At 36.2% G+C, this 25,728-nt stretch overlaps 2 long non-coding RNA genes across 11 annotated transcripts in view; both read left to right on the top strand.

Moving 5' to 3' along the window:
- Positions 1-15,205: 15,205 nt before the first annotated feature.
- On the top strand, positions 15,206-18,520 carry LOC106154014 (uncharacterized). Of its 9 annotated transcripts, none has more exons than XR_015335566.1 (3): positions 15,206-15,361; positions 15,618-15,706; positions 16,400-18,520. It is a non-coding gene; the product is annotated as an uncharacterized LOC106154014 (long non-coding RNA). The 9 variants fall into 9 exon arrangements; XR_001237478.3 differs by having other exon boundaries at positions 15,618-15,710; XR_015335569.1 differs by lacking the exon at positions 15,206-15,361 and adding an exon at positions 15,366-15,428.
- A 2,837-nt stretch (positions 18,521-21,357) lies between these two features.
- The window catches only part of LOC147760725 (uncharacterized), a 95,695-nt gene continuing 91,324 nt past the window's right edge, over positions 21,358-25,728 (top strand). The window contains exon 1 of one of the 2 annotated variants that reach the window (XR_015335615.1): positions 21,358-21,487. This is a non-coding gene — a long non-coding RNA (uncharacterized LOC147760725). Of the gene's footprint in view, positions 21,556-25,728 lie in introns of both variants that reach the window. The other variant, XR_015335614.1, reaches the window with a different exon arrangement.

Here is a 25,728-nt window from a genome sequence, read left to right as displayed (position 1 = left end):
TGCCGTTTCTGACACCCTATAAATCTAAAAAAATTATTACCCAATTCAAAAATCTAGAACTTCCGGTTTGGTTAAAAGCCACCTAGCCACTGGTGGCTCCCGGGCTGATACGTACATATTCCTGTGACGTAAGCAAAACGAAAGAATTTCGGGGCTTTGCCATCCTAAATTGTTTGCCCTTAAAAAATCTAACTCGATCTATTTTATAGCCAAGCTAGCAATGATTGAAAATAAAACAGAGCAATAAAAATGAAAATTGTAAATGAATGAATGTAAAAATCGTACAGAAAGTCGAATATACTATTTCAACGCACTGTGCTTGTTGTAGTGAATCATTAATTGTACTGATAGTCCTCTAAATTTGCATACGCCATGTCTATTTACATTTGAATAATCAAAACTTAACTAAATATCTCATGTATGCAAATATAGAAGACTATCAGTACAATTAATGGTTCACTACATTGTGGAAAATGTGTGAACATTTTCGCACCTGATCCTTTTTTTTTCCATTTGCATAGTTTTAGTAATGCAGGCTTGATTATTTTGCAGTTCATAAGTGATCCATGCTTCTAACAATATTTTTTTTTGTAATTTTTGCCATTAACGTTATGCGACCTTTGCTCTAGAATGACATGTAGGTATACAGGGGCGGATCCAGGGTTATTTGAAGGGTAGGTTCTGTTTTTTAGGAATGACGGGCCTCGGCCGCGAAGCGGACCCTCGCCCCCTACTCCAGCCCCCTTGACATGTAGGTATGTAGGCCCGCTGAAGAGCACCGAAAATTTTTGGTATTTTAGAGGGCAAACGGTGCCATTTGCTACGGTCTAGAACTATGATTAAGCTAGTCAAAATTCTAATATCAAGAGAGGAGTATTGTTGTGTTTTATTTTTCAGAAACCGAAGGGGGGGGGGGGGGAGGACCCCCCTGACACTCCTTTAAACCTGCCACTGCTTAAACCCCCTTTACACTGGACGGCGTCCTATCTGCGTCCTTTGTGCGACCATGAAACTGGCCAGGACGCCGTCGGACGCTCAAAGAACGCACGGTGATCGCTAAGATCGCACAAAGAACGTTCAAGCATCGCCGAGGACGCCATGGACGCCGCGAAGTTTTGAGCATGTTCAAAACAATCGCAGAGAGAACGCGATGGAGGATGGACGATGGACGCTGCAAGGTCGCTCAATGGACGCAGAGAGGACGCACAAGCATCGCCGCGGTCGTAGAAAGGAGGCACAAGCATCGCTTTGGTTGCAGAACTCAAAGATCGTCCAGTGTTCAGCACCTAAAATTCATGAACCCATCCATTTTTGGAGGTTATTATATTTAACGAATATTTTGCCTTTTTTACAAGATGCAGTGAATGTGTCATCTGAAAACGGATTCAAACATTCTATGTTGTGTCAGTCATACTTTCATGTTTTCGGTGCCTGTCCTTCCTTCTTATAAGGATAACAATGAGCATCTGGCTGATTATCAGTCCATGCAGACCTTGAATCACTGTAGTTTAAAGCGTTTATTCCCATTTATTTGTTTTGTTTTCTGGAAATGTTCTTAATTGGATGACCTGGTCAGAACCGATGAAAAAATGGAGTTAGAATATATAGAAGGACGCACAAACAACGCCCATCGGTCAAGCAGTATGCAGAATGATCGTAGAATGGACGCCACTGATCGCCGATGAAGGTACAGAGAACGCAGCAAGGACGCTCAACGGTCGCTCAAACATCGCAATGGACACCGTGGGTTGCACAGGGGACGCACAGGAGAGGCAGACAGGTCGATCAGTGGATGCACGGGTCGCTCGCAGTTTTACAGGTAAAATCAAGATTCGGTCGTTCAAAGGACGCAGACGCCTTTGCACTGAGGCACGCTTTAATTGCTTTGGCGACCGTTGAGCGTCCTGACCACATTTTTGATGGTAGAAAGGACGCCGTCCAGTGTAAAGGGGCCTTTAGGCTGCAGTGTTTTGTCTGTGCTGCGGTCTCGGCCTCTTTGTGACGGCTAGCACAAAATTCATACGTTGTACTGATTGTTCTTACGCACGGTAGAAAAGGTTTAAAAAGTGTTAACTTTCGACCCGTTTGCCCTCCCACAAAAAAAAAAAAGAACCAGCCCGCCCCTTCCTCTGTTGACATGGAAAAGGTAGGCAGGGGTCTTTTTAAAACTTCTTTCTTTTTTTCTTTAGGCATACAGCAAAGGAATCATACAAAATATTATCATTCTTTTATATCCCGCGCTGCGACTGCCTTGGGCAGCCTAAGTGTGTGAGGAGGGGGCCTTCCCCCAATATATTTTGAAATAAGCCATTGATGCTCTCCTTTCGTCATGTAAACCAAATATTGGTCTTCAAAATGGAAGATACATGTAGACTGCCTTGTGTGAATAAAATTTTAATTAAAACAAACCTAGGCGGGGCTAGTCTCTATATAGTATGCTCTCTACTAAAATTGCCCCATTCTCGAGAAGACGCGTTCCTGTCTACCATTTAAAGACCCAGTTCAATAGAAAATGGAATGACTCTTTATATCAACCCTGTATCAATATCTGATTCCCCATCGAGTAAATTCTGAGTCATTCTTACGTATATAGAGATTAAAGTAGATTAAAATAAATGAAGAGAGAGAGAGAGAGTTAGAACCATAAGAATGGAACTACACGGCATTTCGGTACTGAGTTTACTTGTGAATGACCCTTAAATCGGGGCTTAAAAAATAATTAGGTAAGCTCAGTATCTGTGGGTATTCTAAGGGTAAATTTGAGACAAAAGAGGCCAAGATATGAAGTTGCCGCACACATTTTTTGAGTGCACTTCTTTTGTTTACGTACTGAAAGAGATGAATATCAAGACTCGCCTACCGCCCCCGGTTCCTTTCTTTGAACCCCTTTGACTTATCTGCTGACAAACCGACTTTTTCTCGACCTGGGGTCAAAACTACGGAAGATGTTTACATAATCTGGGTTATAGAAACAAGTTAAAGATGTTTATCTATGATAGATTAGTTGAAAAAAAATTAACGAGAGAAAAAAAGCTTCATTTTTCGTGTCATTTGCGGTATGAAACATTATATGCTGCACGTAGAATATTAACTGCAAAAAGCATGCCAGGAAATCTATTATATTATAATATGCGCCTTCGGGCAAAAAATCGGACAAAAAATCCATAGAATGTGCTAGATGAGGCAAAGCAAAGATGCTGTTGTTAATAATGAACTAATTTTTTTTCACTTAAAATAGAATAAAATAACTTAGATAAAAAAGTATTTTTACTTAAAAATAGAATAAAATAAATTAGAAAAAAAGTATGTTTTCAAGTAAATATTCGCTCAAATATTAATTCTTATACGGCGTAGCATCCATTTTATATATAATGAAAAGATAATTTTTACCAATCTGATGAAATATAGTATAAAATATTGAACGAACTACTTCAATAAATTAAACCAAGAATTTCAAGTCTTTGATTAAACCAGCCCGACTTATCCCACTATTAGTTTATTAATTTTCACACGTTATTAAAATCTGGAGTTTTTTTATACTTATGAAGTACTAACAATATGTAGCAGATTAAAGCTCGAAAGACTGTTAACGCATTGCATAAAATTGTTTTTAATTTTAATTTGGCAGTTTTAATTGTGTAGTTTATTTTAAAACAACAGTTTTCATGCAGGCTCCTGTCAATATACAGCGACGGGCTACTTATTGCCCCGGCCCTTGATAAGAACGAACAAAACCAGTACTTTTTCATTTTACCTGGCCACTAACATCATTATCTCGGCATTTTTTCTCTCCGAAGCTCATGAAAAAATGACAAGGTTTCACTTTTTATACCATTTGTTTTTTAAAAAATGATCCAAAAACATTCATTGGGTGTAAAAGAACATGAGCACGATTAAAGTAATATGTTCAGTTCGTATACGAAGTTCCGATATCGTAAGAGCATCAAAGAAAGGATTATGGAGCTACAAACATCGACAACAACGTTAATTCATGTATAGTCATTTTAACATCATATCCAGAAAAAGAATGACAACTGATTTTATTACAATTAAAAACGCCTGTGAAAAAATCTTTCACGTTGTTAAATTACAGTCACTCAGTTGAAATAAAGAACCCGACGTTTTTTAACGCGCTGCAAAAAAAGAAAATAAACTACCCCCTACCTCCAGAATGTTACGACATGTATTGTTATAGACAGGTATGAATCAAATTCAAACAGGCTAATTCACCTTTGATGGAAGCTGTCCAGCGCGCACGACTATGAATGACAGTTTTTTAAACAAACGTCAAACACAGTTGCTACACTTTTCTCTCCGAACATGTAAAACTCCAATATCCTTTGATTGACAAGATGCCAATCAAATTCATTAGTTTTTATAGTTGCTGTCAAGTAATAACAGCTTGATTGGCAGTTTATATAAACAAACGTCAATTACACTCATTACACACTGGATCACTTTATCACACTGGATAAATTTCAAGATGGCCGACTGATCTGAGAGGATGCAAAGAGCTCTCTAAAAGTTATACCAAAATACCTATACCAGCTACTAATATGCAACTGAATCAAGGTGAAGATTGTTTTTAAATTCAAAGGCATACCACTGGATCAAACATTTAAGGCAAAGCTTATGTGAAAAGACTAAATTCTGGAAAAGACTTTCAAGGAGCAAACAGACAGTCTCAACAAAGATGGAGGACAATCACTACACTAAGCTAGGAGTGAAGCCTAATGCTACTGCTGAAGAGATAAGGGATGCATTCACCTCAAAGGCAAGTAACCTGAATGAGTTCAATGGAAATACTCAAATCTTACTACAAGAATATAGTGAAGCTTACCACAAACTGATTAATCCAAAATCCAGACTAGTATATGACCAGGAAAATAGGATTGAATCAGATTATGACTATCAAGACGAGTACTATGGTCCTAATATTGTCTCCACAACCCACAATGCCCAATGTGCCATAGTTGGAATCAGTACTGTGCCCTTAGTGAAAAAGTGGTTTGAAGCTTGCAAATCATACCACAAACAAGCCACGGAAGATGTTGTCAATTCAGGATCAGGCTCACAACTCAAATTTCCCTATATCGGCTCTATGGGATCTAAACTAGGACATGTTTCTCTAACCTTCTACAGTACAGCCAAATCCAAGAAAATACATATCCAAGGAGCAGCTTATATGCTTTGGCTCGCAAATGACTATCCAAAAATTGCAATGCTCATATCAACACCCAAAAAGATCCAGCCAGCAGTGGCAGCCAGCCAGACAGTAGTGCAAACTGAAATCACAGAAATTACCAGTAAATCAGCAGAAGAATTTGATACAGCAATACTAGATAACAGTCAAACTGAGCTTAAAAAACCAACAAAGCCTCGCCATTCCTCAACTCCCAAAGGATTCAAAACAGGCAAACTTTATTCTAGTCCCAAAAACATGAAATCAGAGAGAGAAATTTGCAAAATACAAGAAACTCTTCAAACAATTGAAAACCAGTACTCAGTATTAATGCTTAAAACTGCAGATAAAGAGAGACAGGATACAAAGAATAGCAATGAAAAGTTACAAGCCATAGAGGAGCAGCTTACTGGGCTAACTACAGTCAATGCAGAGCAATACAAAGACTTGAAAGACACCCTGACCCGCTTAACAGCCCAATTAACAACATTATCAGATCAAGTGGGGAAGCTTGGCTGCCAGCTTACTGCAAAACAAACAACAAGTGTGAATGAAGGGACCCAATGTGCCTTTATTCCCACCATCACTGCAACATCAGATACTGGAACTCAGTGTGATATACCTCCTCCCCAATCACCAACAACAAACTGTGGAGTACAATGCATCATAGATGTGACAGATAATTGCACCTCGCCACAAGCACCTGCAGAGATGCCTCTCCCAAACAATGGACCAGGTAACAAGGAGTCACAGATATCAGAAACTACAGGTAACCTATTGATGAAGCCCACCCCTCTACCTGTGCTAACCAGCATCAAACTAAATCACGTAGAGACCAGCAACATGACATGTTCACCTGTGTCCACGATACAGGTGGGAGAAGAGGATCCCCTACCATCCTCTACTAACACCATACCCTCTAGTGGAGCTGCACAAAACAAATCTTTCCCACCCAAGGGTAAAGTAACTGAGACTTTGGATGTACAACCTCAAATCACCACAACCCCCACAAACAGTGATGGCACTAGTATCCAACACCCTTTGAACACTGAAAAAGGCCCTGGACATACAAGATGGAATATTAAAATCAACACAGGACCCCTTGATAATGCAATAGTATCTAGCTCAATTGGAAAGGGACTCAATGCTAACAAAATTTTCCCTGGGACCAATAGCCATTGTTTTGCTTTGAGTGGTGGACAAATATCAGATGCAAAGGCAGTGATCGAGGAGAGCAACTGGGGCAGTCCAAAAACCATTTCTCTTATAATTGGATCAAACAACATCCAAAAACAACAACCACGTGAAACTTGTGACGAATTGAAGAGCTTGATTACAAGTGTTAAGCAGAAATATCCTGACACTGAAATTATAGTCAGCAACATACTACCTCGGTGGGGTAACTGGTCATTCAACAAAAAAGCTCAGGAAACAAACACTCTCACCCAAAGATATTGTCAATCATTGGAAAATGTTACCTACATCCAGAACACTGACATCACTGACAAGCGGTGGCTATTTAGCCATGATGGAATTCACCTGAACTTTAAAGGGACAATATCGCTTGCTCGCAACATCAAACAAGCTGCCAGACACACACCTCGCCGTACCTTTCCTGCCCATCATGTACACCAACATCGGCGTAACAATGACATTCATCAGCCACAGCCAGTGCCACAGAAGGATAGCAATATTGGTAACGAACTTAAAATGCTGAGAGACTGCTTAATCAAACTAGAGCATAAGCTAAGGTAATTCTTTTCCAAAGCTAGTTATATGATCACTCACAAGTACAGTAAAGAACTACAAATATCCAGTGGATGCCATATGTAAGTAATAGTCATTATTAGTATTCATTACTTTGAAAGAAAGACTAATAGTCACAACCTATAAAATGAAAGAGTTATAAGTTATTGCAAACATTCTCACTATAGCTTACTACTTATATTCTAAATATACACACAATGGTTATGTTTACTAATTACTTTCCTACTGAAAATAATATAAGGAAAGTGTCTGTAAAAATCACTACATATAATCCATAAGTCAGATGAGGATGTATTGATTTTAATTAAGATGAAGCTGAACTTTTTTTTTTTTTTTTTTTTTTAAATTGAAAGCTTTAAGTGACCAACTAAATGCTTTAAGTAAATACTGAAAACTACTACTAGTAAGTGAATATCAACAAAAAGAAAAAGAAGATTTTCTCCCTGATTAATTACTAGTATAACACTGAGTAAGTTCATTGAAGTAGTGTGGATAGGTCTTTTTGTATGTTTTTTAAAGAGATATCAATAATTACAGAGAAACATGTTACGCATCGGTATGAGAAATATTAGAGGATTAGCAAAGAAACTTACTGATGAAAACTTTGTTGAGATGGTCGAAAATTTTGATATATTCATATGTGTAGAAACTTTTAGCACCCTGAGATCAAAAATGGTCCTACCTAGTGGAACACATGGCCACTTCTACAAAATAAAAACAAAAAAGAAAACAAAAGGACGCCCATCCGGCGGTATAGTCATATATTACAGAAAACAATTTAGTGGTGCTCTTCATGTAATGTCTAGCAAAAGTGAGAATACCTTATGGATAAGGCTACCAGGACAGTGTTTCGGTCTCCAAAAAGACTTATTCGTGTGTGCAGTATATATTAAGCCAAAGAATGGGAGATTTGATGAAGCTACCTTTGACATCCTTGAAGAGGAAATAGCTCAGTATCAATCAGATGGCATGATATGCCTCATGGGTGATTTTAACGCTAGAACTGGTACACTCCCAGATTATATCAAAAATGATAACACACACGGTATCCCAGTGCCTGGTAGCCACCCCACAGATATGCTCACTCCTGCTCGGAACAACTTAGACAGTATCATAAACTCTCAGGGAAGAACCCTTGTAGAATTATGCATTAGCAGCAATTTGAGAATACTGAATGGAAGAGTGTTAGGAAATTCATTAGGGTACTACACATGTTACAATCAAAATGGCTGTAGTGCAGTGGATTATGCAGTTTTGAGTGATAAGTTAGTTGATAGTGTAAAGTATTTCACTGTTCACCCAATTGACTATATCTCAGATCACTGTCTTCTAGATCTCACAATTGCAAGTAAGGGTTTCAAGGAGTCACCAAAAATTATTCCGCTTCAAAAATTCAAAGATCAGTACATCTGGGGCAATGACTCTGCAGATAAATTTCTTAGTGAACTGGAAAGTGAAAAAAACATAGAAGCCATATGTGAATTTCAAACTACCACCTTCCCAACTACTAAAGAGGGAGTAAATAAGGCATGTCAGTCTTTTAATAAAATCCTAGATGGCGCGGCTAGTGCATCACTGCGTACAAAAAGAATGTCAAAGAAAAATAGTAATCCAAGAAAAGGGAATAAAAAACAGCCCTGGTTTGACAATCAATGCATCGAAGTAAAACGGAATGTTAAACACCTTGGGAGACTACTCCACAAAAACCCGAATAATCACTTTATCTCTCACACTTATCATCAAGCTTGCAAAAAGTACAAACAACTTCTGAAAAAGAAAAAACAAGAACATAAAGACAACCTCCTTGAAAAGCTTTTGAACATTGAAGAAAAGAACCCCAAAGAATTTTGGCAAATTATCAAAAAACTTAAAAAAGAAGAGGATCAGAACAACCTTATTGCCCCTGATGTATGGCACAATCACTTCCAACAACTGTGTGGTATCCCGCCTCCAGGTGACAATGATATTGATGATGAATTGAAAAAATATGAAGATTGCCCTGGGAATCCCAAACTAGATGACCCTATAACCATTCTGGAGGTCCAAAAAGCACTCAGAAAGCTAAAAAATGGCAAAGCACCTGGGGCAGATAGCATACGAAATGAAATGCTTAAGACTGGGCGACCATACCTAACTGGTGCGATGACTAAAATTTTTAACCTGGTCTTAAACTCTGGTGAGATCCCTGATGCTTGGAATTTAGGCATAGTCATACCACTCTATAAGTCTGGTGAGTGTCTGGATCCCTCAAATTACAGGGGTCTTTGCATTACAAGCTGTTTGGGTAAGTTATTTAATTCTATTCTGGCAAATAGGCTAACTGACTTGATTGAAAAGGAAGGCAAACTCAGCGAAGAACAGGGTGGGTTCAGACCAAGTTACAGAACAACTGATCACATTTTCACACTTAAATCAATTATTAACAGATATACAAATCAAAATAGGAAGGTCTATGCATGTTTTATTGATTTTAAAAAGGCATTTGATTCGGTATGGCACAAAGGTCTATTACTCAAATTACAGAAACTTGGAATAGGAGGAAAATTTTACAATCTGATTAAACATATGTACAAAAATACTAAATTAGGAATCTCCACAGGCAACAGCTATACCAAACCTTTTTTTGCTAAGATTGGAATCCGCCAAGGGGATAATCTAAGCCCAACACTCTTTAATATATTTATAGACGACATAAAAGAATCCTTCCACACATGCAAAGCCACAGACAAGGTAGATGGCATCAATCACATACTCTATGCCGATGATCTGGTCCTACTGTCAAGAACAAAGGATGGACTGCAAAATCTACTGAACAAATTAGAACAGTACTGTCAAAAGTGGAAGTTACACATTAATACAAAGAAAACAAAAATAATGGTGTTTAGGAAGAAGGGCAAACTTGACCATCAAACAAAATTTTACATAAATGATGAACCCATAGAAGAAGTAAAACAATACCCATATTTGGGAATAGTTTTCTCCAATACTGGCTCATTAAAGGAAGCAATTGAAAATTTAAAGAAAAAGGCCCTAAAAGCCCTGTTTTCCCTTAAAGGAGCACTTGCCTCTCAAAACATCTCCAAACCTCTTTTGTGCATGAACTTATTTGACAAACTCATCAAACCAATTTTGCTTTATGGTAGTGAGGTCTGGTCACAGGAGATACTAAAACAGAAAAACATGTCTCTGAAAAAGATTAATAAAATGCCATTCGAACAGGTACACTTGAAATTTTGCAAATGGATTTTAGGTCTAAGAAAGCAGGCTAGCAATACCATGTCTAGAGCCGAACTCGGCAGGTACCCTATTTTTCCAACTATAGCTAAACTTGTCCAAAGATATAGTCTTAGACTGGAACAACTACCAGATAATAGAATTGTAAAACAGGTGTACAATCTTGAGCAAGACACAAAGGGAAACACATGGACAGAATCCATCCAATCTTTTCACAATTGTTGGGGTTTCTCAGAAGATAACAACCCACCAAAGAAATTACATCAAATAGAAAACCTAGTAGAAAAATTGAACATAAAAATCGAAAAACTCTTTTGGCAGGAATTAAATAGTTCGACCTCAAACAAATTAAGGACATACAAAACAATTAAAAAATCTTATGAATGTGAAAATTACATCAAAATGAGTGTCTCACCCTTAGATATCAAAACACTAGCAAAAATTAGACTAAGTGACCACGACCTAGCAATAGAAAGGGGCCGATACACAAACCCTAAAACTCCACTTGATGAGAGAAAATGTAAAGCTTGCAACTGTGTAGAGGATGAAAAACATTTCCTCACAGAATGCACAAGATACACTGTTGAGAGGCAACGAATGCATGATGAACTACTGAAAATCAGTGTAGTGGGTCTAGATGACAGTGATCAGATATTGTCAATTCTCCTTAATCCACCCTGTCATAAAAGTCTCAAAGTAATAGCAGAATTTGTAAAGACTGCTGTTAAAATACATAGTTCACCTGAAATCTAGTATATCACAGCCACTTATTGTCAATAATGCTGTGAATAGCTTAATTAATTAATATTATAGCATAATTTGCATTAACACATGTATGATTTAACATACTACATATGTAAACATATATAATTGTATACCCATATATATATTATGTAAATATTGTAGTCTAGAGAGCCTGCAAATGTATTCACATCATTTAGTGCTCAATAAACTTATTATTATTATTATTTAGTCGTCGAACACGTTTAGTTCAAGCTTCCTACATCCTTTGATTGACAAGGTGCCAATCAAATTCAGTTAGTTTTGATAGTTGCTGTCAAGTAATAACAGCTTGATTGGCAGGTTATTTAAGCAAACGTCAATCATTGCGCACTGTGATTTCTCTCGCTGTGAAACAGTGAGTACGCCGAAAGAGAGCGCTAAAATCTGAAGTAACTTGCAAAATATTTCAAGACAATATATACAACCTGTTTCCAAAATTAGTACTCTTTCTGAGCCCTTCAGCGTGTATAATACGACACTCTAGATTGCAAAATATTTTTAAAGACAACAATTTATCAAAAGAAACCAATTTAAAAAGAGATTCAAGTTTAAGAAATATGACATTTGACGTTATTCTGGAGGTAGCGCATGGGTCATTTCAAAATTAGTACAACTAGGTACCCCAGTATGTGCGTGGAAGAAGGAAGAATAAAAGTATTTGCATTATGTGTAGAATATTCACAGATTCTTTTACTGTCCAAGTCTACTTTCTGCAAAATAAATAAAGAAAGAAAGAAAGAAATGAATATTAAACGATACTAATTCATCTTCATTAAAGTTGACATTCGTGTTGTGGTTGAGGTAAGTGGGTTAATTCTTGCGGGGCTAAATGTTAGCAAGGACCTGTGATAATAAGTGGATGGGAAACAAAAATATTACTATCCTATTTAACAAACAAACTGCTCTTGTAACAATTTTGTTCGTTTATTTTACTGCAGTGCAGCGTGAATAAAATATAGTTCAAAACACCATCACAGTGCCGTTATTTTTGCGACTTCAGCTGCTGGGGTTAGGTGAAGGTGCGAGTACAGGAGCGGATCCAGCATTATAAAAAGGGGGATGCGAAACCGACCATCGCCTCCTTGGTGTGGGGTTTGGGGCCTGCTCAACGGCCCCGACAAAAAATGGTGTTTTGAAGAGAAAACAGAGCCCTTTGGTACGGTTTAGAACTATGATTTAGCTAGTCAAAATTCCAAGAAGGGAATATTGGTATGATATATTTTCAGAAACTCAAGGGGGTCAGGACCCCCTTGACCCCCTAAAATCGCCACTGTATATATGTGTGTGTGTGTGTGTGTGTGTGTGCGTGTGTGTGTGTGTGTGTAAGCCCACCGCCTGTCAAGCTGTTATGAGTTTGATGCTATCTCAACCATGATTGTGACGACCGCCATAAATATTACCCAATTGTGTTAGTGAAGACAGAGCTTGAAAGGGGGGGCGGGGATGTTCTCGAAGAAATGACCTGATAAGTTATGGGCAGTGATGACATGTTTTTCTATCTTTTATACCGATAAATCTATTACTATCCATATATTTGAAATATGGCAATTCACAAAGAGGGACTGATACATGCGGTTGATACAAGTCGAAAGGTTAAAATTGTTTTACGTAATGAAAAAGACTCAGAAAAAGCAAGTCAAATAGAGAACAAAATTATCTAATTGGTTTACTTGATATCATAATACAAGAATCTTTTTTTTTTCTTTAAAACTGCCCACAACCTCTAAACATACGTCAGTTGATAATAATATTGTAGCGTTTCTAAAGGCTATCTTCTTTGTGTGCCATCGCGTTTGACGAAAGTTGATATTTTGCCAAAGGTTTCCATTTCTCGCCATTGACCAAAGGTGTCAAAATTGTCAAGGCCATGATTCTCCAATCCCTCTTTTCTGATGGAATGGCCCAAGAACATCAGTTGTCTATCTTTGACTATATTGAGGAGCTGTCTTTTTTGGTCAACCCATCTAATGGTTTAATGAATTGAATTACCCCGAACTACAAGAAGAACGATGAAAAAGTATGGAGATGCATGTATAGGAAAAATCCATCTATAAAGGAAATGGAACGGCGGCACATAGCATAACGTCTCAAAAGTCTGAATATGGCGTCAGACCCACTGTCACTGTCACTACCCACCCCAATGAACCTGTACGGGTCCTATCTGAGAATAGTTGGTAATCGCGCAAGCGAAATTAAAAGAAAAAAAGTTGCATTCACAGAGCATTGTTGGGTTGCAGAAAGACGAAATACGTTTACCAGCTACAATAACTTCACTATGTTCTTAATGTTATTTTTCAATCACGCTAAGTGTTTATTAAGCCAACTTAAGGACCCGTCATCCTGACGTTGTTAGGTTGGTGCTACACGTGGGTTTTCTTAAACGAGCCGAAATGACCACTCTCTGCAGCAGTATGACGCGCAAGCTTATTTTCATGTCTAGAATTCATGAAGCAATTATTACGATACTGAATAATGTCCTGAAATTTATGTAAAGCAGTAGTTTGAATTTTTATGCTGGCCATCAGAGCCGTTATATAGTGTTATATTAACCTACTAGTTTATTATTGACTGCTTGCTGCAATGTGTTATTTTCAGTTACATACGGGACCAACTGACATAATTTTAATTTATTAATATTAAAATTTCCCCAATTTTGAGATTTTCAAAAAGCGTAAACCCACTGGTACTGTTTTTGTATCATATAACCTGCTGCTTGTTCAGCGAGGTCACACAATGAAAGTGATTGGTTGTTGATTGAAAAATCAAATAAATAGTTCACTTAGTGCAGGCAGAATGTGTTATTCGCTTGCGTTATAATGCTCAACCTCGAATAAAATTTTATTATTATTATTATTATATCTGAAATGATGACATGGAAGAAAATATAATATAATAAGATATCAAGTAAAAATGCTGTCTAAGAACAGTGGTGGATTTAAGGGGGGTTTCAGGGGGTACCGAAAGGCACCGTTCGTCTTCTAAAATACCAAAAAAGTATTAACACTGGACGCAACGCAACAGGTTACGGCATGCACCATTTCGGTTCGGTTAGATTATTGTCCCTCGCCCCCCACTAGGTTAATAAGAGAAAGATAGAAGATAAGAAACAGACAGAGAATGAAGATGTAAAATTGTAGAGGTGTAAGGTTCGATTTAATATTTACCGATCGAGAAGAAGTAAGCAACAAGAGTCGTGGATTTCTAAATAGCTTTATCCCACTGCTTAAGTTCGGGGCGCCACCGCGTCCCTTAGAGCGTTACCATGGCAGCAGTACATAAAAACTTTTCAGAATTCTCTGTTCTCAACAATTTCATTGAAAAAAATTACAGATTTTGTAAAAAGGGGACGAACGATTATATTTCCTAGGGGCGTTAGGTGTCATCTTCAAGACAACGTTAATTGGAGAAATTCTTGAATGATTGCATGGTGGAACTTCTTTGAAAAAAAAATTAAGATATTTGAAAAAGAGGAAGAAAGAGTATATTTCCTGAGGGGAAATGCTTTCAAATTACAGAAACAAACTAGACCGTTACAGATGTATTCTTGAAAGAGTCTCTTGTGACAGGAAAAAGAATTAAGTCATGTAGGTGAAAGTAATAAAGAACAATTTTCAATAATCGATTTTAGCAGTGCTTACAAAGTTTAAAAAGATTTGAAACTTTATAAAACGGCTTTTTATTTTCCGTTATTCGTGTGACAAAGTCATTATATTTATGCACGGTGATTCGTGATTCGCGCATCTTCAGTGAAATATGAATAAAGTTTTATTTACTGTGATGTGTGAAATAATGATTTTATTTCCCGTGAATTGTGATCACACCCCCCCCCCTCCTCAATGGTACCCTCTCATACGGCAGCTGGGCTGTATCCTCCCGAGGGAGGTGAGAAAATGTACACTTAGTTTGAGTCAGTATTAGTCTTTGCTCTAATGTACTTTATAAATCACATCTGTTAAGTCAATCCTAGCTGTGACAGCTCTAGTCAACTAAGCTGTACTCACTCTAGGTCCTAATAAACGCTGTCACTAATTTTAACGTTCTGTACAAATCGGGTAAACAAAAAACGCATCTTGTCTTCTCTAACACAATCGGTGCAGGTAACTTTTTTTTTTTGGGGGGGGGGGGGGATGAAACATAGCCAAATAATTTGATATCAAACTTAATGGTTGATAAGATGTTATTATATTCGCCATTATGATGGTAGAAAGCCTAAATCATCATCCCGGGATTAGGACCCCTTGAGCCATATCAAATAACAAAAACAAGTTTAAATCGAAACTTGCGTTCAAAAAGCGGGTGCCCTGTACATTATTATGTAATACAGGTGAGCATTTCGGTGAGAAGTGTTCAGGTAGGACCAAGGTCAGTAGAAGATGGAGAAGACAGAGGTTCTTGGTACGTTGATGCTATTTCCACATGTAGACCAGAAATTTAGCACAGAAAATGACAGGAAGCTGCCGTAGTATTGTATAGATGATATAAGATAACGTTGTGTATTTTGTGTAGACGACGTTTGCCCAAATGATGCGTTTCGCACAGGGACATTTTAGTCCTTATGACTGTGGGAACATTGCACTTATGTCCAATACACTCTCCATTAGAATTTCAAAATCAGCTCAAAGTTTGAATGATTTATTTTCTGTAATTTCAGGGAAGGAACGCACTTGCCAATGAGGAAGTGAGGGGCTTATTGCAGCTGTCCAAAGGTCTGAACAAGTCCTCAACAAGTAAGACGAATAGGCAGGTAACTCCATTCTCCTAATTGTTTTATTGGCGAGGTCATTGACCTGTTTTCAAAGTATCAAAAATATCTTGTATATGAAAGTAAACTTCAAACAGACAAATGCAAGTTCAGTAACAAGATGTTGAACTATTGTGTCATTGCATTCCTGGGAACGACGGGACCAGATTGGGGAGGTGAGGGGTAGGTGGGGGGTTGGGGGGGGGGGGGCTGGTACAGTGTCCTTCCCTTAATTTAAGAGGTATCCCTTCTACCTTCCAAATTAACAAATTTAAACAAGAACAAATCAAAAGTGCAAAAAAATTGTAAATGGCACGAAACTAGACGAAATCCAGCTAATGTATCCTCGCCCCCTCCCCCTGAAAACCCTGGCTTGGTCAGTGAAAACGTGCCTAGATAATGACTTTTTTAAAGATCCTGTCAATTTTATACTATATTGGGCCCATCTGCCAAATGTTTTCATTCACTGACTTTCATTTCCGTGAATATCTCCGTAATCCGGGCACCTGGTCCTTTCGTATGACATCTTACGTAAAGAAGGATGTTGTCATTAAACAGTGTGCACAGAGTAGAAAAGAATAGGAATGGCACAATAGTGTTTTGTTAACATAATCGCATGTTTTCCAAAATAGCATGCTAAAGATATATACATATTACCGTGTCGTGAATGTTATTTTCTTCGTTTATTTCAGTGGCTCCCAACTGCTGTTTACCGGATGATAGGATGCATAGCCGATTAAAGACATCAGATTCATGTTGGACATTGCCCGCAGCCATGCCAAGATTGTCTCGCTTGTTGAAGTTTGTTTTGTAGTTTATTTGCAGGATTGACATTTGATATGAAATGTAATTTTTGTCTTGGATAACAATATTCTGTATCAAAATAATTTTTGCACGCAGCAAGAATTTTTTAACGAAACTTCTGATCAGAGAAAAAGAAAGAAATGGATGGTGTCGACCCTGGTTATTAAGTTATATATTATACATTCTTTCTAAATCGTAGTACAGCACTCTATCTGCTCATATCGTTTCAAGGTGTTTTATTTATTGTATATATTTATTATTGTGTCAGGAGGAGGAACCCATCAGTTCTCAAACAAAAATACGGCTTGGAGTTCACCTTTGACAAAATATTTTTAATGCAAAAAGTATTTGCTGGAGTGATGGTTGAAAACAAAAATGATAGTTATCATTATTATAAGGCGATTTTAGGCAGAGTACTGTTTCTGTTCCTTCTAGTTGAAGGTAAAATTTCTCTGTGGGCAAATCTTCAGTTAGCCACTTAGCTGTGCATTTGAGGATATTTTAAATATTTTGAATTGAATTGAATTCTGAGAAATTTCAAGAAGAAAAATATCTCATCTTTATTACATGAAACTTATGAGAGATAAACGGTTACATATATTGAGTGTTAAGTTTGAGAAAAGAAAAGTTGTTAATTTTACTTACAAACACTGTACTTCAAGTTATAATGCTTTGGGAATTATAGCGTTATGAAAAAGATAAAATTTGTCCACGTGATTGCAGAATTGCCCATGTATTAGAAACGATCCTCTTTTAAAACGTGGCGTTTGTGACGCATGTTAAGCATTGCATGAGCTCATTTGTGTGTTGTTGGACTTTTTGCCAATATCGCAAAGCAGAAATGTACGTGCTATCCTGAAAAACTTTATTGTTCATATGCATAAAAATATCTATGTAGGACTGACATTTATCACAACCTTTACATTTTTAATTTCGAAAATTCATCGTGCAATTAAAATTGATTGCTTCAGTCGTCGCAAAAAGTTGGGGGGGGGGGTTAAAGTAACTTTCACTTATGTACTTTGTTCGAAGTGCTTTATTAATTGATATTTCTTTGGTTGAGAGGTGATTGAGGGGAAAGGTCATATTAGATGCCAGTCCAGCACGTCCTGTTGGGGGTATTTTTGCTTTATTTAAGTGTTTCTTTATCACTGAACACCGGAGACCAGAGTAAGGGTATTAGCATTTATGAATTAATGAATCTTAAGTCACCGTTTTTTTTTTTTGCGTAATCTTTTCAGTTTTGTTTGTATATTTTTCTTTTAAGAAATTAAAAAAAAATGTGATGACTAGAATAAGCTTGGAAATGAACCATGTCTTTATGCCGTTCTTGATTCGCATGTGTGCAAATTTAAGTTTTCGCTCAAACTCGTGTCATACCAATATTAGGATGTAATGAAATGAAAACAAAATAAGGTAAAACACTCGATTCTTAAAAATGACTATTTTTGTCTACCTTTTTCTGTGCGAGAATCGGCACGACGGCATAGAACAAGGTGTGCGTGTGTGCGAGTGCACGTGAGGGGAAGTCGCCTAGATGTGAGATTATATGCATTTTGGAATTTCGATATCATTCACACCACTGAGATTGGACACTTTGCTCCTCAATGGAATTAGTGATCAATTATTAACGTCAACTTTGAACAAAGTTTGACAAGTACGATATGATTTCAATTTATCTAACAGTCCTGGTCAATTTTTTAATATGAATTTTGTTTTGGTAAGAATTAAGTCGAAATTCTCTTTTATATAAATAAAAAGAATTTGTTGTTTGAGCAGCAATTTCCAAAGTGCATAAAATCCTTCATATGTGTTAGTTAGTCTACTATCTGGTAGACTTCTTGTATTTTTTGTAAAAGCATAATTTGTTAGAAATTTGACGCTATTGTAATGATTGCTATCAATGTAGAAAAAACGTAACTTCACGTATTTTGTTCTGTATAAAACTTCGTTGAAATTACTTGGAATTTGTTGAAACAATAAATAAAGAAAATAATGTACAGATATTTGTATGTTGAAATCCTTTTCATTTTTCACCTTCTGTTCCCTTTAGCTCTATTCGAACTCTCGTTCTCCAGTGCACATGTCTGTTGTCTTACCTGTAGAGCCTCTTGTATTAGTTTACCTTGCTTATTTGAATTTTTTTTTTTTGCAAAAGGTAATTTGCTGGGACCCAGGAGCGCCAGGTTTCGAACTTGGGACTTTCTGACTCGGAGGCAAGCGTGTTACCTACTCCTCTAACTGTTCCCACCCACCCTCCTCGAGAAGACTTTCCTCTTATAGTAACCAAAAGGAAATTTCTGTAAAGCCCCTTGAAAAGTATTCAATGATTTCCAAGTGCCCGAGGGGTACCACTGGGTCAATGAAATTATTGTAGTAACCAAAGTAAACTTCTAATAAAAATCCCAATACTTTAAAGAAATTTTAGAAACGTAAACCAAGGTCGAAGCCCAACCCCAGGTTGCCGCTGAGCAATACAACCGTCAAAGAAATAAGACTAAGACATTTTGTATACTTGGAAAGTATTTATTCAATTCCAAACAACTACGTATTAATTATATTTAAGCATTTTATTGTAAAACTAGCAAGTTTAAGAACAGTTAAATCACTACTTAATCACTTTGAATATCCGTAAGACATGCATGTAAGACAAAGTTATATCTCAAAGGTGTAACATATACAACAAATGTATTACATTTCACCAATAAACGGTCAACTTAACTACTCGTTTATAGTTTGGTGTTATCAATATCTACAAGCATTTCAAAAAATTTCAGAACAAATTTGAGAAATTGACAGTAATTAAAGAGATATAAAGCAGTTCATCAATTATTACACAAAATGTGCGTCACTGACTAATAAGATCAATAACTTGTGGCTATTTCTATATTTACATGATTTATTTTATTTATTATTATCATAGCAAAAAACGTGGAAAAAGGAAAAAATATAGAAAATCGCTGTTGGGAAAATATATCAGTAAATTGTTGTAACTTCCAAATAATCTTTCAAAACAGTCACTTTTGTCTTTTGAAAAAATGATGATCTCGACGATCAAAAGTTTCCATATTTGTGCATATTTTATTCGCACGACAACGTAACGCCAAGTCACCACTCGTTACCTTGCTGGTACTTTCGCCCTAAAAGGTTCGGAAACATCGTTATTTTGAATAGTTATAAAATAACCATTATTAGTTACGGTAAATATTTTATCCAAATATTGGTGGATAATAAACCCACCATTTGTTAATCTTTATTAACTCAGAAAATTTTCCCAACACATCAAATATTTTTTCCGATTATTAAAAAACAATATCACGTTTCCGAACTTTCTTGGTCGCGTGTATCATAACAATCTCTCAGGGCCGCTGATTTCATGTGCACTTTTCTCTGACTCATGCAGGTCAGAAAAGTCCCATCGTTTAACTAGAAACAAATCTGTGAAAACGTGTATCTAGTGAAAAATCAATCTGTGGCCCTGGTAGAGGGTAATCATTATTGTAGTATCATTTAACAAAGGCCACGGCGGCAAACTTGAAGGTCTTACGAGACAGGCACGTAGCCAGCAATTTCAAAAGGGGGGATCTTTTTCTGAAAAAGTGGACCCTTTTCCATAAAAACTTCATGTACCTAGTTCAAATTTTACCCAGAGTGGACCTTTTCCCAGCAAGAGGGGCGGTTCTTTCGAACCCCCCCTGGCTACGGGCCTGCGAGAATAGAGCACGTTGAAAGGCATAAGGGGCAGATATCTTTACTTAAATGAACCAAACCTGTATCTGACGATCACGCAGTCTTAAAAATAACATGTTTATAGTACCAATGCTTTATTTTAAAGGTATCGACATGAGGTATCAACAGAACGATTAACATTTGTTTGAAGCAGTATTTTGCGCTATCAGTTGTGCCCTATGCCTTGTATGGTTTACATTGTTGGCCAGTGAAGCCACAATTTTTAAAGCTCCCGTCACACAAAAATCTGTACAGTGTAGCTATAATTCAACTTATATATTCAACGGACTGAAATAGTACAACTGGACTAGTGAAATCGTGCCGAAATTAGAAGTTTAATACTTATACAGTGCACCTACTGTCTGTTATGATCGTTTTATTTCGACCTCCAACCGCTTACTATAAATATTTACATGTCAGTAAATAGGAATTTAAATGGGAGATTCCACAGCATTTTCCCTTTTTGTCTGCTTCTTGTAAATATTCTCCTGGTACGTCTTCAACTGACGATACTTTTTCTACTAACGAAGTTCGAAATAGTTATCATTTCCGTAGGACGTGATAAGGTGATGTAATGGAGGAAGCACAATGTTGTGGGGGAAACACTGGGGAATGGCCAAACCATTTTTATGCATGCACGCGTCACAATACATTTGTACTTCTTATAAAATTACAAATAAGTGAACATTAAATCCCTAACACTGATACATTGAAACGTTATACTGAATAGGTTGAAACATAAATATTCGTATACTTAGTTTCCAGATCGCCTCGCATCCACTCCCTGATCACGTAAGGTGTAACAACTCTTCCCAGTGAGTAGGTTCAATTTGCGTTATGGGGGAGGGGCTAAAGCTTTTCTGTCCAACGCTCACCCTTATCTGACGAACAAAACTTAATTAACAATTTACTAAAATCAAAATGTATATATATAGTGCATTTGTGTTAGATATATTTCAAAAACAAACCAGAAGAAAACACCCAAAATGAAATAATATTATGTAGGTCAATGGCGATTCTAAATTGGTCCACTGCTTTTATCTGAACAGTTTTCGCCATGTTTGACAAACTGGGCAGTACTTTAACGCCACCTGGAGGAAAATATAATCGTCTCTGTTGCAATAAGTACCTACCACATTATGATATCAACATACTACATGTAGTTGTATATGACATCTACGTCTTTGTATGTCCACACATGAATCTACAGTGTATGTACAGGTGTACGTGAGCAAAAATCTAATAAGGTTGGTTTTTAAACGTTGAACCTACATCGGTGTTTCAGTCTAGAAAGAGCAACTTGATTATGATTGAGGTAAGCTGTTGACTGTGTGTAATTGAAGTGAATTTTTGAGAAAAGTGAAAACTAGACTTAAAAGACTGGCAAATTCCGTAGATAAAAACAGTAAAATGTTAATAATAATGACATATCAAGTCCAATGGTTGTGACATTGTACAACCGAAGCTTAACAACTGTAAATCTGAGATAAGCTTATCAGTTGATTGTGTATGATGAAAAACTTTTTTGGACAATATATTAAAAAAAACAACTGATAATTACATTTAAAAAACTGGCAAATTACATGGCTTACGATAGTTAAAGCATTGATAATTTTGACAAATCTAGTCCATTATTTGTGATACTTTTGTACTTGCAATGCTGCTTAACAACAACAGAAATGTGATAAGCTCATCAGTTACACTGTGTGATTACTAATGACTGTGTAGTTGTGAACTTTTTAAAAATATATTTCAAAAGAGTGCAAATTACATTAAAAAACTGCCAAATTCAACAGATTAAAATAGTTATACGTTTTAACATTAAAATAACTCTTCAAGATGTACTGTCATGTTTGTGAAACTTGTAAAACTGTGGCTTCATTAGCAAATGAAATAAGATAAGCTGATCAGTTAACTGTATGTAATGAAAGTAATATTTAGGACAACATATTTGAGAAAACTGATAACAACTTTTAAAAACTGGCAAATTCCATTGATGAAAATAGTTAAAAGTTAATGATTTTGACAAATCTAGCCCAAAGTTTGTGAAATGTATACCACTTAAGTTTAAATAAAAAACATGAAACAAGTTAATCTGCTATGTGTAATTGAAGTGTTTTTTTTTCACAATTCATTTGAGAAAGGTGAAAACAAGAGGGTCAGAGAGGGGATACCGCCTCCAGGTTTTGTACCACCAGCTGGAGTAAGCACATTCTTATAGAAACAAAAAAAGGGAAACCACCTACAGTGTTGTGCTTGACATACTTTACAAAATGCAGTAAACAAGAGTTCTCAATTTTTTTAAGAATACATGTGTTACAATTTATAACAAATTGTGGGGAGAAGTAAAAGTTCAAATTCAAGGTTGCAGTAAGAATGAGAATGTAGGACTTCCCATCCAAGTTCAATTGTATATATCAGAGCTTGGAAATTTGGAAAGTGCGCTTCATGGCTAAAAGTAGGTAAAAGGTCAAATTCAAGGTCACAGGAATACTGTCAACATATGAGTTCTTATTCAAGTTCGGTAGTATCTATGGGCATGCCAATTTTGGAGACATAAGGGACAGAAAATTTGCAAAGTTCAGTTCATGGTGAAAAGTAGGTCAAGGGTCAATTTCAAGGTCACAGATTGCCAGTATATAACTTCCCATTGAAGATCAATATCTCTGCCAGTTTTGGAGTTATAAGGGATGGAAAAGTTGCAAAGTTCAGTTCATGGTGAAAAGTAGGTCAAGGGTCAAGTTCAAGGTCACAGTTAGATTGCCAATGTATAACTTCTTATTCAAGTTAAATAGGAACTATGGGTGTATCTCTGCCAATTTTGGAGATACAGTGATGGAAAACTTGCAAAGTTCAGTTCATTGTGAAAAGTGGGCAAAAGTAAATTTCAAGGTCATACATTGCCAGTATATGACTTCAATAGTAACTTTGGGCATTTCTCTACTAGTTTTGGAGATATAGGGGGTGGAAGACTTTCAAAATTCAGTTCATGGTGAAAATAAGGTCAAAAGTCAATTTCAAGGTCACATATTGCCAGTATATTACTTCCTGTTCAAGTTCAATAGTAACTTTGGGCGTATATCTGGCAGTTTTGGAGATATAAGGGACAAAAAGTTGCAAAGTTCAGTTCAAATTGAAAATTAGGTCAAAGGTCAATCTCAAGTTGACAGATTGCCAGTATATGACTTCCTATTGAAGGTCTATAGTAACTATGGGGGGTATCTCTGCTAATTTTGGAATTATTTCACATTTTATTTTCTCCAATGAATATTGCGACATTGTACTTTAAATTCTGATATGGCGCAACTCGTATACCATATGGAAAACAAAAAAAACAGACACCATCCCTAGTGTTCTGCTTGACAAGCTCTATAAAATGCATTAAACAAGAGGTTTCTAGCATTTATGGTTCCACGATTAGAGTTTTCAGTTCAGAAATCTAATGGCCGCTTCTCCCATAAAAATGCACCGACTGACCCCAAACTCACGAAGATGAAAGATGACCCTAAGGGTAATACCTGCCCATAATATTATAGGATAGGTCTGTTTACTTTCAGAAAATCAGCACAAATTTTTTTTAAGAAAACATTTTAAGAAAATTTTGGCCCATTTGACCTTAAATGGGCATATTTTAAATCTCCACATACCACTTTCAGTCATCCATAGAAATTTTTCCCGCAATTCCTTCAGATTGGGAGATATTTAGCATTTCATTTTGCAAATTTTGGACAAGGGTGAAATGTGACGAACACCACACCTGACCCAAACACCGACAAAGCCCAAAATTCACATGGATCAAGTTGAGATTATATCTGACCTACATACAAGAGATGGATACATGGGCTCTTACAGTTTAAGAGGAGAAGCAGTAACAGTGAAGAGGTGGCAGAGCACAATGTACAATAAGACTTAGAATGTACCAAATTACCATCATGAATATAATTAAATATTAACAATTTTGTCAATTATATTTTATTTCTTTTTAATTTTGAAAAAAATGAAGCTTACCAACTGCAAATATCTGTGATAAGCTTATCAGTTGACTGAATGTAACTAAGTATAGTTTATTGGCAACTGATATGAGAAGAGTGAAAATTAATGAAAACAAATATTTTAATAATGCAATATTTCATTCACTCGCAATGAAACATCAAATGTGATGCTTTCTTTCTTTGTGTAGAGGTGGCAAATTATCCAATATTGTGATCTGGAATATATATATATATATATATATATATATATATATATATATATATATATATGTCCATTCAAGACTTCTCCTTACTACCAATACAAGATGCAGATTCCTCCTTGCAATGGGTTTCTGATATCAGCACACCATTTAATGTCCTAAATCTTGCTAAATACCATTTATTGTACACATGGACAAGACACAGTACGTGTTGCTTTTGCTACTGCCTGATATTCCTATTATATAGGAATTATCCATGACCAGACAAGAAGTGTGAGTTCTCCTAGAAGCCACCACGCTGTATGTAAAGGGTCACCTGGAAAAAGAACAATATATAATTTGAAAAAAGTGAAAATTAAATTATAAAAAGTGACTAATTTAACAAGCTAAAATACTTAAACATTAATAATTTTGATAAAGTTAAGCTTAATAGTTGACTGTGTCTAATGAAAAGGATTTTTTTGGACAATGTATTTGAGAAAACTGAAAATTACATTGAAAAGACTAGCAAATTCCATGGATTAAAATAGTTAAACGATAATAATTTTGACAAATCTATTCCAATATTTGTAAACTTTGGACAAATGATGCTTATCAACAATAAAAATCTGCAATAAGCTCATCAGTTGACTGTGACTCATGAAAAAGATTTTTTTGGACAATATATTTGAGAAAACTGAAAATTACTTTGAAAAGACTAGCAAATTCCATGGATTAAAATAGTTAAACGTTAATAATTTTGACAAATCAGGTCCAATATTTGTAAAATTTGGACAAATGATGCTTAACATCAATAAAAATCTGTGATAAGCTCATCAGTTGACTGTGACCCATGAAAAAGATTTTTTTGGACAATATATTTGAGAAAACTGAAAATTACATTGAAAAGACTAGCAAATTCCATGGATTAAAAAAGTTAAACGTTAATAATTTTGACAAATCAGGTCCGATATTTGTGAAATTTGGACAAATGATGCTTAACATCAATAAAAATCTGTGATAAGCTTATCAGTTGACTGTGTTCCATGAAAAAGATTTTTTGGACAATGTATTTGAGAAAACTGAAAAGTACATTGAAAAGACTAGCAAATTCCAAGGATTAAAATAGTTAAACGTCAATAATTTTGACCAATCAAGTGCAATATTTGTGAAATTTGGACAAATGATGCTTGACACCAATAAAAATCTGCGATAAGCTTACGAATTGACTGTGTAATAGAAATGTTGTTTATTGGCAATTTGTATAAGAAGAATTAGAAATACCGAAAAAATTATTTCCAATTTTACAACATATAA

The sequence above is a fragment of the Lingula anatina genome, chromosome 7, assembly GCF_051362555.1.
Source record: "Lingula anatina isolate TDL-2025a chromosome 7, LinAna3.0, whole genome shotgun sequence".
NCBI classification, from domain to species: domain Eukaryota; kingdom Metazoa; phylum Brachiopoda; class Lingulata; order Lingulida; family Lingulidae; genus Lingula; species Lingula anatina.
The sequence above is the reverse complement of the archived record's forward strand: the minus strand, read 5'-3'. Positions and strand labels throughout refer to the sequence as shown.